Source organism: Gossypium hirsutum, chromosome A08 (assembly GCF_007990345.1).
Source record: "Gossypium hirsutum isolate 1008001.06 chromosome A08, Gossypium_hirsutum_v2.1, whole genome shotgun sequence".
NCBI classification, from domain to species: Eukaryota; Viridiplantae; Streptophyta; class Magnoliopsida; order Malvales; family Malvaceae; genus Gossypium; species Gossypium hirsutum.
This window is the reverse complement of record NC_053431.1, coordinates 9,140,697-9,156,348: the sequence shown is the minus strand read 5'-3', so window position 1 is coordinate 9,156,348 and position 15,652 is coordinate 9,140,697.

Sequence of the window (15,652 nt, the reverse complement as noted above, 5' to 3'; positions counted from 1 at the left end):
CGAGCTGGCTTGTTCAAAACTACAATAAATAAAGAGGTGGGAGTAAGCATAAATGCTTAGTAAGTTCATATGTAAATAACAAGTAACATAACAATACAAATATACCAAACAACTTTAGCATGGTATCACCAAAACATATATCACATTTCTAAACATCATTCATCATCTTACCACCTTATCGTTGTTGTATCTATTTTCAACCCGAGGGTTAAGAACATACCTGTCCAAAGTGTCCATTTCACAACACTTACCAAAACGTCGCTTGCATCTTAAGTGTTCTTCCATTTCACTAGAAATTTCACCCGTTGAACACATCGGAATACAACTCGGATACACGGATAATTTGCACATAAGTGCCTCATATGTAATCAAGAAATCATGTAACCTGCCCCTAAGTGAACTCGGACTCAACTCAACGAGCTCAGGCGTTCGCATCCATAAGTGAACTCGGACTCAACTCAACGAGTTCGGATGCCTAGTTACATTTCACGAACTCGGACTCAACTCAACGAGTTTGGACATTCGCATCCATAAGTGAACTCGGACTCAACTCAACGAGTTCGGATGCTCAACCATCCTAGTGACATGTCACTTGTATCCTAATCTATTCCTAAGGTTCAAATGGGCTTTTTTCCTCGATCTCACATTTTTCGTCTTCCATGGAATATCGGAATCGATACTCGGTAGCAATTCATATTTATCAAGTAGTAAACATAATTTGCATATTACTCAATATTAACCACAAAGCATAATATTTCACGATTAAAAATCAGCATATCATATAATTAACATTAATAACTTAAAAATAACATTTATGCTACATTATTTACACATGAACTTACCTTGGTACCAAAATATAAAGATTTTGCAATTTAGTCCACAATCTTTTCTTTTCCTTGATCGCGACTTCAATCTCGTTTCTCTTGATCTATAATGCCAAACTAATCTTATTCAATACATACATTCATCAAAACAGCATTTAATACAAACTTTGGAAAAATTACACTTTTGCCCCTAAACTTTTGCATAATTACACTTTTGCCCCTAGGCTCGGGAATTAAACTTTATTCCTTATTCTTATGTTTTATAACATGCTGATCATTTTTTCCTTTTATGGCAACATCAAACTCTTACTCTAACATATACTTGTGACTATTAGGTATTTTTGTCGATTAAGCCCTTTTACTCGTTTTCACTCAAAACCGAGTAGCACAAGTTGTCTAACATAATTTAAAACCCCATATTCTATCATAAAACATCAAAATACACAAATTTCACCTATGGGTATTTTTCCAAATATAAACCCTAGGTTGAATTATTGCTAACATAAGCTTAATCGAGCTACCGAGATTCCAAAAACGTAAAGAACATTAAAAACGGGGCTTGGAATCACTTACTATGGAGCTTGGAAGCTTGAAACAAACCCTAACTATGGAGAACCCTTGAAATTTCAGCCTAATGAAGAAGATGGACAAAAATTGGCTTTTAATTTTGTTTTTAATTCATTTTAATAACTAAATGACCAAAATGCCCTTACTACTAAACTTTCCAAAAATTCCTTCCATGTCCTAATTTTGTCCATGAACTTAAAATTGGTCAAATTGCTATTTAAGATCTCCTAATTAATATTTCAATGCAATTTCATACTAAAAACTTCTAGAATGCAAATTTTGTAACTTATTCGATTTAGTCCCTACTTTCAATTTAAGCACTTTAAGCATAGAATTTCATAACGAAATTTTCACACAATCATGCAATCATATCATAATCATCAAAATAATTATAAAATAATTATTTCTATCTCAGATTTGTGGTCACGAAACCACTATTCCGATTAAGCCCTAATTCAGGATATTACAACTCTCCCCCCTTTGAAGGATTTTCGTCCTCGAAAATCTTACCGGTAAACAGGTGTGGGTATTGGTTTTTCATAGTTTCTTTAGGTTCCCATGTAGTCTCTTCTACCCCATGCTTTTGCCACAACACTTTCACAAGTGCAACACTTTTATTTCTTAGTTGTTTGACTTCTCGAGCTAAAATCTTAATTGGTTCTTCTTCATAAGCCATATCCGGTCGTAGTTCAACTTCTGTCGGTGAAATTATATGTGAAGGATCCGAACGATACCGACGTAACATAGATACGTGAAACACATCATGAATCTTCTCTAATTCAGGTGGTAGCGCTAGCCGATATGCTACTGGTCCAACTTTTTCAATTATTTCATACGGTTCAATAAAACGCGGACTTAACTTGCCCTTTCGTCCAAATCTAAGGACTTTCTTCCATGGAGACACTTTCAAAAATACCTTATCACCAACTTGAAACTCCATTTCTTTTCGTTTCAAATCCGCATAAGATTTTTGTCTATCTGAAGCAGCTTTCAAACAATCTCGAATCACTTTCACATTTTCTTCAGTTTCTTTTATTAAATCAACTCCATAAATCTGATTTTCCTTGAGTTCAGTCCAATACAATGGCGTCCGACATTTACGACCATATAATGCTTCATAAGGTGCCATCTTCAAACTCGTCTGATAACTATTATTATAAGCAAATTCTACCAATGGTAAGTACCTTTCCCAACTATCTTGAAATTCCAATACGCAACATCTGAGCATGTCTTCAAGAATCTGAATTACTCTCTCTGATTGTCCATTAGTTTGTGGATGAAAGGCAGTGCTGAAATTTAACTTTGTACCTAATGCCTCTTGCAACTTTTGCCAAAATCGTGAGGTAAACCTCGGATCTCTATCCGAAATGATTGACAAAGGTATCCCATGAAGTCTAACAATCTCTCGGATATACAATTCAGCCAACTTATTAAGGGAATAATCTGTACATACCGGAATAAAATGACCAGATTTAGTCAGTCTGTCAACTATTGCCCATATGGTATTTTTCTTCCCTGGAGTTAACGGCAACCCTGATATAAAATCCATAGTAATCCGATCCCATTTCCATTCAGGAACCATAATAGGCTGAAGTAATCCCGAAGGTACTTGGTGTTCAGCTTTCACTTGTTGACAAACTAAGCACTTTGATACAAACTCGGAAATATCTCTTTTCATTCCACTCCACCAGTACATTTTCTTTAAGTCATTATACATCTTCGTACTGCCCGGATGAACCACCAAACAACCATTATGTGCTTCATGCAAAATCTTTTGAATCAACTCATCATTTTTCGGTACACAAATCCGATTTTTAAACATCAAACAACCATCAGAACCGATTCTGAAATCTGATCCCGTATCAGCTTCACACTGTTTTCTCTTGGCTAGCAAATCTTGATCATTTTTCTGAGCTTCAAAAATCTCTTGTAAAAACATCGGTCTTGCTCTTAACTCTGCTAGAATCGAACCGTCATCTGACATTTTCAACTGAGTGTTCATAACTCTCAAAGCAAACAAAAACTTTCTGCTTAAAGCATCGGCAACCACATTCGCTTTTCCCGGATGATAATCAATAACAAGCTTGTAATCTTTCAATAACTCTAACCATCTTCGCTGTCTCAAATTCAAGTCTTTTTGTGACATCAAGTATTTAAGACTTTTGTGATCGGTATATACTCAGCACTTTTTACCATACAAATAATGTCGCCAAATCTTCAAAGCAAACACCACTATAGCCAATTCCAAATCGTGAGTAGGATAATTCCTCTCATGAGGTTTTAACTGCCTCGAAGCATAAACCACCACTTTTCCTTCTTGCATGAGTACACACCTCAAACCATTTAGAGAAGCATCACTATACACCACAAATTCTTTACCTGATTCGGGTTGTATCAACACTTGTGCTTCAGTTAATAACTTTTTCAATTCTTCGAAACTCTGTTGACATTCTTCCGTCCATTCAAATTTAACATCCTTTCGGAGTAGTCTAGTCATAGGAGCAGCAATTATAGAAAATCCATTTACAAACCACCAATAATACCCAGCTAGCCCCAAGAAACTCCTAACTTCAGTTACATTTTTTGGTGGTTTCCAATCAACAATGGCTGAAATTTTACTAAGATCAACCCGTATACCATCACCTGAAACAATATGACCCAAAAATCCAACTTCCCGGAGCCAAAATTCACTTTTACTAAACTTAGCACACAGCTTCTTATCTCTCAAAGTTTGCAAAACTATCCTCAAATGCTCAGCATGCTCTGTCTCATCCTTTGAATAAATTAAAATATCATCTATAAACACCACAACAAATCTGTCCAGGTATGGTCGAAATATGCGATTCATTAAGTCCATAAACACAGCAGGAGCATTTGTCAACCCGAATGGCATAACTAAAAATTCATAATGACCGTACCTTGTTCTAAAAGCAGTTTTAGGCACATCTGACTCTTTCACTCGCAGCTGATAATACCCAGATCTCAAGTCAATCTTTGCAAACCATGTCGCTCCTTTTAGCTGATCAAACAAATCATCAATTCTCGGCAATGGATACTTGTTTTTGATTGTCACCTTGTTTAACTGCCGATAATCAACACATAATCTCATAGAACCATCCTTCTTTTTCACAAATAACACGGGAGCACCCCAAGGTGAAAAACTTGGTCTCACAAAGCCTTTATCAGTCAACTCTTGCAACTGCGACTTTAATTCTTTCAACTCTGTTGGTGCCATTCTATATGGAGCAATCGAGATCGGAGCTGTTCCTGGTATCAAATTTATACCAAATTCTACTTCCCTGACTGGAGGCAAACCCGCAATTCTTCTGGAAATACATCCGCAAATTCACACACAACCGGCACTGATTCAACTTTCTTTTCAACTTCTTTTGTATTAATTACATACGCCAAATAAGCTTCATAACCCTTTCTCAAATATCTCTGAGCCGACATCGAAGAAATCATACTAAATATTGCCTCTAATTTGTCTGGTTCAACCCGCAAGATTTCACCACTTTCACATTTTAATTCTATAACCTTTTCTTTGCAATTTACTATAGCATCATGCAATGTCAACCAATCCATACCCAAAATAACATCAAATTCATCAAACGGCAACAACATCAAGTCGGCCGAAAAGTAATGACCCCGAACCATTAAAGGGCATTTCTTGCATACTTTATCAACTATCACACATTTGCCTAGTGGATTCGACACTCTAATCATAAATTCTGTGTTCTCAATAGGTATATTCATACTAGACACCAGTTTCATGCATACATATGAATGAGTAGAACCGGGATCAATCAAAGCAATAACATTAGTATCATAAAGAGAAAATGTACCGGTAATCACATCGTGTGAGGAAGCATCTTCACGCGCTTTAATAGCATAAGTTCTAGCCGGAGCTCTTCCTTCAGATCTAACTGCTGCATCTCTGGCTACATTCTTACTGCTTGTTTCACTTCCAACTTTTCTCAAATACCTTCCCCTCGAGTCTGCACCACTAGCTTTTACATTCTGAAATTTTTCTTTCTTAGCTCTCTCTGGGCAGTCTCTAATAAAATTATCCGGAGAACCACATCGAAAACATTCATTTGCTCTGCACGGACCAAAATGATTTCTACCACACCGCTGGCACTCGGGTTTAACAAATCTCGTATTTCCCACACTAGCCGCAGAAGTAGTATGAGATTTAGGACCCACATTTCGCTTCTTAAAATTTCCATATGATTGCCCAGCTGAAACTTGGGAACGAGGATTCATATTTCCTGACTTTCCGGTTTATTGTGAGGGTGCATTATTCATTGGTCTTTTCTTCCAATTTCGTGTTTCAGATTCTACCTTTTTCTTTTCATTCAGTAATTCTTCAGCCTTGCAAGCTCGATCAACAAGTACCACCATTTCTTTTAGTTCAAAGATCCCAACAAATACCTTAATATCTTCGTTAAGCCCGTCTTCAAATTGTCGGCACATCTTGGCTTCTGTAGGAACATATTCCCTGGCATACTTACTCAATCGAGCAAACTCTCTTTCATATTCTGAGACTGTCATATTACCTTGCTTCAGCTCAAGAAACTCTTTACATTTCTGATCAATAAATCTTTCACTAATATATTTCTTCCGAAACTCTTCTTGAAAGAATTCCCATGTTACCCTCTCTTTCGGTACCACCGAAATCAAAGTCTTCCACCAATTATAGGCTGAATCTCTCAACAAAGATGTAGCACATTTAAAACATTCTTCAGGTGTACAAGATAATTCATCAAATACCCGGATAGAATTTTCAAGCCAGAACTCTGCTTTCTCTGCATCATCATCAATATTTGCTCTAAATTCTTCAGCCCCTTGTTTACGAATTCTGTCAACGGGGGTTCTGTGAAATTTTATCATATCCACTCCCTGAGGCATCGGAGGCATAAGTTGAGGAATTGGGGGAGGTGGGGGAGGTCGTACATTTGGGTTCCTACGAACGAACTCAGTGTACCATGCACTCATCATTTGGAGAAAGGCTTCCCGATCCCTTTCTCCTCCTCCCTGACCAACAGTAGGAGGTGGGTTTTCAGTCAGCACTACCCCTTCAGCCGGAGTAGGCGCATTACTCTCTACTTCATCTGCCACAGCTGGATCGGGATCCATTTACTATATAAAAATCATTTAAAAAGGTCAGAAGTCGTCACACTATCACAATTCATACATATGGCATGTATAGCAAAATCCGTACATACAACACGTAGTCCGAGGACCGACTAAACCTGCTCTGATACCACTAAATGTAACGCCCCCACACCCGAAACCATCTCCAGAGTCGAGCTTGAGGGGTTACCGAACATAATTTATCAAATTAAGAACTTCAAATCATTTGTTTCTACATTCACAGCTTTCTAGCTACCCGCGTCACAGTTACAAGAAAAATCATATCTCAAGTTACGGAGCTCGAAATCAAGATCTGTAAATTTTCCCTAAATCTAGACTCATATATATATTTACTAATTTTTTCTAGAATTTTTGGTTGGGCCAATTAGTATAGTTTATTAGTTAAATCCTCCCCTGTTTCAGGGTTCGACTACTCTGACCTCTGTGTATTACGAATCAGAAATCTCTCTATACAGAATTTCAATGACTAGGAGGTTTATTTCTCTAAAAACTAGACTCAACAAGGAATCTTTAAATATAAATAATGATTTCTAATTATTTGTGTACAATTTATTATGAATTTTTAAATTCAGAACAGAGGATCCAGAAATCACTCTGGCCCTATTTCACAAGGTTTCAAATAGCTCATAAAGTATAATTTATATGCCTGTTTTTTTTAATCCATATGAAAATAGACTCATTAAGCTTCAATTTCATAACTTACTCATCATTTAGTTCCATTTATACTATTTTTAGTGATTTTTCAAATTCATGTTATTGCTGCAGCAATATTCTGTTTTAAGGCAAATTTCATCTTTTCATCAGTTGTTATGAACTAGATAACCTATTAAACTTCCATGATATCAAACATGATCTAAATTTAACCATCACCATGACTTATCAATATCAAACATTTTCTCAACCAATCGTGGCCATATCAGAAAATTATTTACACAAAATAAGTATATTGCTATACATGCCATACTTAAGTTTTACAAGCCATTTACCCAGATGAAAGTCCTTTGGATAGTGTGATCGAACCTTTGACCCGTCCCGATTCCCGAGCTGGCTTGTTCAAAACTACAGTAAATAAAGAGGAAGGAGTAAGCATAAATGCTTAGTAAGTTCATATGTAAATAACAAGTAACATAACAAGACAAATATACCAAACAACTTTAGCATGGTATCACCAAAACATATATCACATTTCTAAACATCATTCATCATCTTACCACCTTATCGTTGTTGTATCTACTTTCAACCCGAGGGTTAAGAAGATACCCGTCCAAAGTGTCCATTTCACAACACTTACCAAAACGTCGCTTGCATCTTAAGTGTTCTTCCATTTCACTAGAAATTTCACCCGTTGAACACATCGGAATACAACTCGGATACACGGATAATTTGCACATAAGTGCCTCATATGTAATCAAGAAATCATGTAACCCGCCCCTAAGTGAACTCGGACTCAACTCAATGAGCTCGGGCGTTCGCATCCATAAGTGAACTCGGACTCAACTCAATGAGTTCGGATGCCTAGTTACATTTCACAAACTCAGACTCAACTCAACGAGTTCAGACATTCGCATCCATAAGTGAACTCGGACTCAACTCAACAAGTTCGGATGCTCAACCATCCTAGTGACATGTCACTTGTATCCTAATCTATTCCTAAGGTTCAAACGGGCTTTTTTCCTCGATCTCACATTTGTCGTCTTCCATGGAATATCGGAACCGATACTCGGTAGCAATTCATATTTATCAAGTAGTAAACATAATTTGCATATTACTCAATATTAACCACAAAGCATAATATTTCACGATTAAAAATCAGCATATCATATAATTAACATTAATAACTTAAAAATAACATTTATGCTACATTATTTACACATGAACTTACCTTGGTACCAAAATATAAAGATTTTGCAATTTAGTCCACAGTCTTTTCTTTTCCTCGATCGCGACTTGAATCTCGTTTCTCTTGATCTATAATGCCAAATTAATCTTATTCAATACATACATTCATCAAAACAGCATTTAATACGAACTTTGGAAAAATTACACTTTTGCCCCTAGGCTCGGGAGTTAAACTTTATTCCTTATTCTTATGTTTTATAACATGCTGATCATTTTTCCCTTCTATGGCAACATCAAACTCTTACTCTAACATATACTTGTGACTATTAGGTATTTTTATCGATTAAACCCTTTTACTCGTTTTCACTCAAAACCGAGTAGCACAAGTTGTCTAACATAATTTAAAACCCCATATTCTATCATAAAACATCAAAATACACAAATTTCACCTATGGGTATTTTTCCAAATATAAACCCTAGGTTGAATTATTGCTAACATAAGCTTAATCGAGCTACCGGGATTCTAAAAACGTAAAGAACATTAAAAACGGGGCTTGGAATCACTTACTATGGAGCTTGGAAGCTTGAAACAAACCCTAACTATGGAGAACCCTTGAAATTTCAGCCTAATGAAGAAGATGGACAAAAATTGGCTTTTAATTTTGTTTTTAATTCATTTTAATAACTAAATGACCAAAATGCCCTTACTACTAAACTTTCCAAAAATTCCTTCCATGTCCTAATTTTGTCCATGAACTTAAAATTGGTCAAATTGCTATTTAAGTTCTCCTAATTAATATTTCAATGCAATTTCATACTAAAAACTTCTAAAATGCAAATTTTGCAACTTATTCAATTTAGTCCCTACTTTCAATTTAAGCACTTTAGGCATAGAATTTCATCACGAAATTTTCACACAATCATGCAATCATATCATAATCATCAAAATAATTATAAAATAATTATTTCTATCTCGGATTTGTGGTCACGAAACCACTATTCCGATTAAGCCCTAATTCAGGATATTATAATAATTTTTTAAAAAATAAAAAATTATGAAAAAAATAAAAACTCATTAAAACTAAAATAAATAAATATAAAAATGATTTTAAAAGGTAAACAAAAATTTGAAAATTCAATATTATCTAAACTGGACTAGACATACTAGTTGGACTAGAACTGATTGAGGTATGATCTAGTGAGAGGTAAAAAATCGGTTGACATGCGAACCAATACTAATTGGTTAAACCGAGCTAAAAATGATTAAATTGACGAATGAACCAATATCTAAGTGGTCTAACTAATTGGTTCGTAAAACGACTAGTCTGACTGGTTCAAAGCAAATAAATTATTAAAAAAATTAATGCGATATCTCTACTTTCAAAATATCCAATGTGATACCTAAATTTTAATAAAATTATTAATGTGGTATCTCTACTTTCAAAATGTCCAATGTGATACCTGAACTTAATTTTCGTCTACTAATCTAGTACCTCCCTCTAATAGTGTCAAATACAAACAAAAGTTACCACGTGGACCATTTAAGGAGTACCACATGTCAATATGATATGGTGAAAGGAAAAAGTTAAATGAGCATGGAAAAGTGACTTTTGTTTAATTTTTCCATTTTTAAGGTAAAAAAATATAAAAAAACATAAAAAAATAAATATATTAAAAATTAATTAATTAATTTTACATTTTAACTTAATTTAAAAAAAAAACTCTTCTTCTCTAACATGGGTCCCTCTCTTCCTCTTCTACTTTATTTTTTTGAACTTAATTAAAATTTCCATTTGTCGTTGCCATTTGTCATCGAACAACAGGGACCTTCGACAATAGCCCAAAGTCTCCTCTTCTTATGCAATTTGATTTTTCAAAATCAACCTCAAACCTTCTCCAAAAATTCTCAAACTTTTTGGTTCTTCAAACTTTGATTTTGTGGTTTCCATAGTCGAATGAGCCCAATTTCGACATATGCCCTTCTTTGCCTCGAGCTACGCTTGTGATTCCAACCCTAGCCATTGCTTTTGCGGCTGTCAGTAGCCAACCTCCGTTCCAACCTGAATATAAGGTGCTTGATTTTTGTTTAGTTTTTACTTCAAACCTATTGGGAATGGAAATCAAAGGTTGAATTTGTTTGTGATGAGAATGTTGTTTCTAGTTTCGAAGGCAAACTAAAGGCCCAAATCTTCCAAATTAATTTTTTTTTCATTTGTTTCTCTTTAATTAAATTTGATAGAAAATGTTCACCTTATTTAAAGAAGACAACAAAAACTTGGAATCAAACAAGCTACAACATCAAATGAAGTGTTGATAGAAATGAAGGAAAAAGAAAGTTAGTTGAAAAATTTTTAGCTACTAGAGTTTTCTTTTGAATGAGAGAAAGTTGGGAATGTTTTCTTGGCCAAAGGAAAAAAAAAGTGGCATTTAGAGTTTTTTTTTTTAACGAGGTAAAGTTTTTTTTTATGCTTTTAAGAAAATAGTTTAGATTTTCTTAACTTTAATAGTTGATTTTTCCGGCAAAATAATGTCTCATGGTAGTATAATTGATCCACATGGTAACTTTTGTCAGTAATTAACATCGTTAGAGGAGGTACTAGATTGGCAGACGAAAATTAAATTTAGGTACCACGAGGTGCTAGATTGGTAGATGAAAATTAAATTTAGGTACCACATTAGACATTTTGAAAATAAAGGTATCACATTAAAAATTTTGTTAAAATATAAGGGGATTTTTTGTCATTATCCATAAAAATGTTATAAATGTTATAAAAGTTATAAAAATCAGTTTAATTGTCAGTTTTACTAATTTTTTTTAGCTCGGTTCAACCACTCTATATAAGCTCGCGAGTCAACTGGTTTATAAAATTTTTAAACATTTTAGCCTTCAACATTTACAATATTTTTATCAAATTGGTCCATAACCTTTAAAAGTACTTTTTTTAAAAAAATTAAAATTTATTTCTTATTTTAAGGAAAAGAATATAAAAATTAAAAAATATATTTTAAAATAAATAAAAAATATGAAAAATAAAAATATTAAAATATTAAAATTTAAAAATAAAAATATTTTTTTAAAATATAAAAATATAAAAATTCAATGTTATCTAAATCAAACTGAACCGATTAGATCAAGAACCAACTAGAGTAGTGGTCCAATGAGGGGTAAAAAACTGGTTGATCTGCAAATTAGTACGAAATTAAACTAGGCTAAAAAGTCAATTGGATTGGCAGTTGAATTGATTTTTATTTTTAAAAATATTTTATGTTTTTATTTTTATTAATTTATGTTTTGAACCGGCCGTTCTTGGAACCAATTGGTCAAACTAATTTGAAATTGATTCAACTATCAATCTAATCTATTTTTAGCTCGGTTAAACCAATCAATACTAGTTCTCAGGTCAACCGGCCTTTCACCACTCGCCGAACAAATACCCAGGCCAATTCTTGGTTCGAATTGTTGATCCGATCCAGTTTAGATCACATTGAATTTTGAAAAAAAAATTATATTCTTAAAATATATTTTTTATTTTTCTTTTTTAAGGGTTTTTTTCATAATTTTTTATTTTCTTAAAAAATATAATTTTTAGAATTTAATGTTTTTATTTTAAAATATAAAAAAATATTAGTTTTTAAAGTTTATATATATTGTGTGTTAAAAATTTTATTTTACCTTTGACACCATTAATTTTAACAGCAAAATTAGGTGGAGAAACCAAGATTTTTAAATAAAAAAGTATAAGAACTCAATATCTCAAAATTAAAACATGGGACTAAAATTTAAATTTTAAAAGAGTATCGAAACCTTTAGCATATTTAAATAAAGAAATGATTATATTTAAAACACAAGCATAACTTATTTTTTTAGCGGTGTTTAGAAAGCAATAATAATTAAATTTTGATATAATTACTTATAATTACATATTTATGACATATTTGTATAACTATTGTAATTTATATATTCTTCTTAATTAAGAGTTTACACTCTTTAATTTTTAAGGAAATAATTGAAAATTAGAAGAATTACGTGAATAATTAACATTAATTATTTTCAAAATTTATTATGGGAGGTTATAATCACTACCTAATAATTACAATTTCTTGCAATTATTTGTAGCACCTTAAATATAATCAATTTTGATATTTTATATCAAGATATGTATACATTTTGAACTAACTTTTTTTTATCGAGATATTTATATTGAGCTAATTTTTTAACGAAAATTACTTAATTTATTAAAAATAAAAGTTGGATAATATAATTTGATGAAATTAAGTTCATGACTTGTATAAAATTTGTGCTAAATTAATTAATTTAAAAGTTAAATTTAAAAAAAAAACTCTAACCTTAAATTCTACTTCCGTAATTATTTTATTTCATGATTTTAATAATTCAATCATTTAATTTTATATATGTTTCAAGATGACCAACCTTCAATATTCATCAAATCAACTACAAAATTAAGGTTTCATGCTAAAATTTCATTTTGTTGTCAAGTTCACATTTCCTTTATATATGTTTCAAGATGACCAACCTTCAATATTCATCAAACCAACCACAAAATTAAGGTTTCATGCTCAAATTTTATTTTGTTGTCAAGTCACATTTCCAAGTCAAGAGAAAAACAAATTAAATGAAATCATTAATCAAAATAGCTACATAGCATTAATAGAGTAGTTATTTTTAAAAGGCTGATAGTTAAAGATGGTTCACATGGTAGTATCGTTAAAATTCGTTGAAAGTTTTAGGAGAGAATAGATATATAAAGTTTTGCTCTATGTTTTCCCCTCCCTTTTAAGTGATGGAGAGGACTTTACATAAAAGGAAATGAGCTTGATGTGTGTCCATATAGAATGATGCCCTGTTACTTATGATGGTGGTAGAAATATAGGGAGTTTTATTGGAATGTGATAGGTGGTATTTTGAAATATTGCATTACTTTAAAATGTAGTTATAGAGGTATAATAATTTTTCCCTAATTGATGAAAAATTATAAAGTGATCCTCTTCCAAATAAATAAGTTTATGTTCTTTTAGTATGGTGAGCGGGTAACACATTTAATTTTGATGATCAAACTTGAGAAGGTAAGTTAGAGAGACAAACTTTAATAATTGGATTGAGAAGATAAATTAAAGCATCTAGCTTAATGAGGCAACTCTTTAAAAAGATTTAAGCTTGTATAGGCTTAGCAATCTCTATATGACAAATGATTTGGTAAAATAAAATGCTTTGAAGGTCAATTTGGTATGGTTGACCCAAACAAGTGAAATATGACACTTTAAAGGTAAATTATAGAATATGATTATACTGTTAATGGTAAAGAGAGAACTGTAGCTCATTACGCAAGTGAGATAAGTCAAAGGCTTCTTTGGATCTTAGATTGGCATCCCTTTTGGGCCTCAAGGTAGGACATTGTCCAATACTCTGTTCAAACACCTTTTCAACATAGATAAATTGACATCCTTAGTAGCTCTTCATAACATCTATGATGTGAATTATTATCATTACCAACCTTACCTCATGTATAACTTAATTATTATAATAAATATCATTAATTTAAACTCGCTCAATTAATATAAAAACAAAATATCAAATTATATCCCATTAAAATAAAAGAAATAATATCTAAATTAATCTTTTGTTTTGGACCTTGCTTTTTAAAAGGAAAATGGAAGTGTGGGATTTTGTGAATTTGTGTATTGTACTTAAGGGAAAGTGAAAGGCTTTTAAAAGTGGATTCTTTCATGATTCTTTTTCTCCTTTCATGTTTGGTTTGGTCCAATACCAATCACAAAAAAATTAAAAATTTTAGACTTCATTTATTTCAACGTAAAAGTTTTATAAAAAATATTTTCAGCTTTTTCCGATATTTGTTTCATGTAAAATAGGATAGGCAACGTAAAAAGTTTTCCAACCAACGTAAAATTATTCCATTATCCCCGTAAAATGTCTTACCAAAATTTTCCCCTAAGACATTTTTCAAATTGATAAGGCCCTATTCACTGTAACATGTCATACTCGACCCAAACATCGGGTCAAAGCACTGGGATGTTACGTTCTCTACCACATTATTTACTTATCAAATATTTTCTTATAAACTTTCATAAGTTTTCATTTTAGTCCATTTTTGTCATAAAAGTTCAATATTCACTAATTAATCATACCAAATCAATTTTCTTTCTTGTTACATTTTAATCACATAATTTATCTTAATATTTTGTTTCACATATAGAATTTCTATGTATTTCACTTCTATTATTTCATCAACATATTTTCTCAGGTTTAACAGTTTAGTCTTTGTTACCATAAAAGTTCCATATTTTTTCATAATTTTACTTTTACAATTCTTTATGCATATTTCATCATCACATAACACATTCATTAAACTTCACCGTAATTTTCTTATTCACATAATTAATTGTTTCACAATTAAACTTTTGTACAATTTTCAATTTAGTCCCTATTGACATGTAATTTATTTTTCACCATATAAGCACTTTAATCAAATAATTCATTATAATATCTTATTTCACATGACAAATTTTCATGGATATCATTTCTTTTGTTTCAATTATAAATTTCACAAAGTTTACAATTTAATTCTTAACACCATGAAGATTCATTATTTATTATAATTTCACCTTAACATCATTTTTTAATCAATTCACTACTTATCATAATCTCAAATGTATGTTTGTTTCATTGAAAATAACTTTTATGAAATATTTTCAGGAAATTTGTCAAATGATAAAAAAATATTCTACACAAATTCATCCAAACACCAGAAATATTAGCTTTTCTAGAAAAATAAATCATTTTTCAGAAATCATTTTCCAGAAGTCATTTTTAGTGAAACAAACGGAGCCTTAATTTAATTATTCAATTGATTCACAATTTTAATTTAGTTATTTATTATAGGGTAAACTACACCCCAAGTACTAAGCTATTAGCAAGTTTATGTTTTGGTCACTTAACTTCAAAATATTACAAAATGATCACTAAACTATTCAAAAGTTTTCATTTAAGTCACTGAACTATTTGAAAGTTTTTATTTAAGTCACTGAACTGTTAAGTATTAAGTTCAGTTAGTGAGCTCTAAGTGACAATTCGATGATCGATACAATGTATTGATACTCATCTACGAATAGAAAAACATACTTTAGATCCAAGTCAATCTAATGGCCAGTGTTAGAGATCGGAGAAGAAAGTTGTTTGGCTTTCGGTTTGCAAAATTCATAACATTTAAAGTTGTTTCATGAAAAAA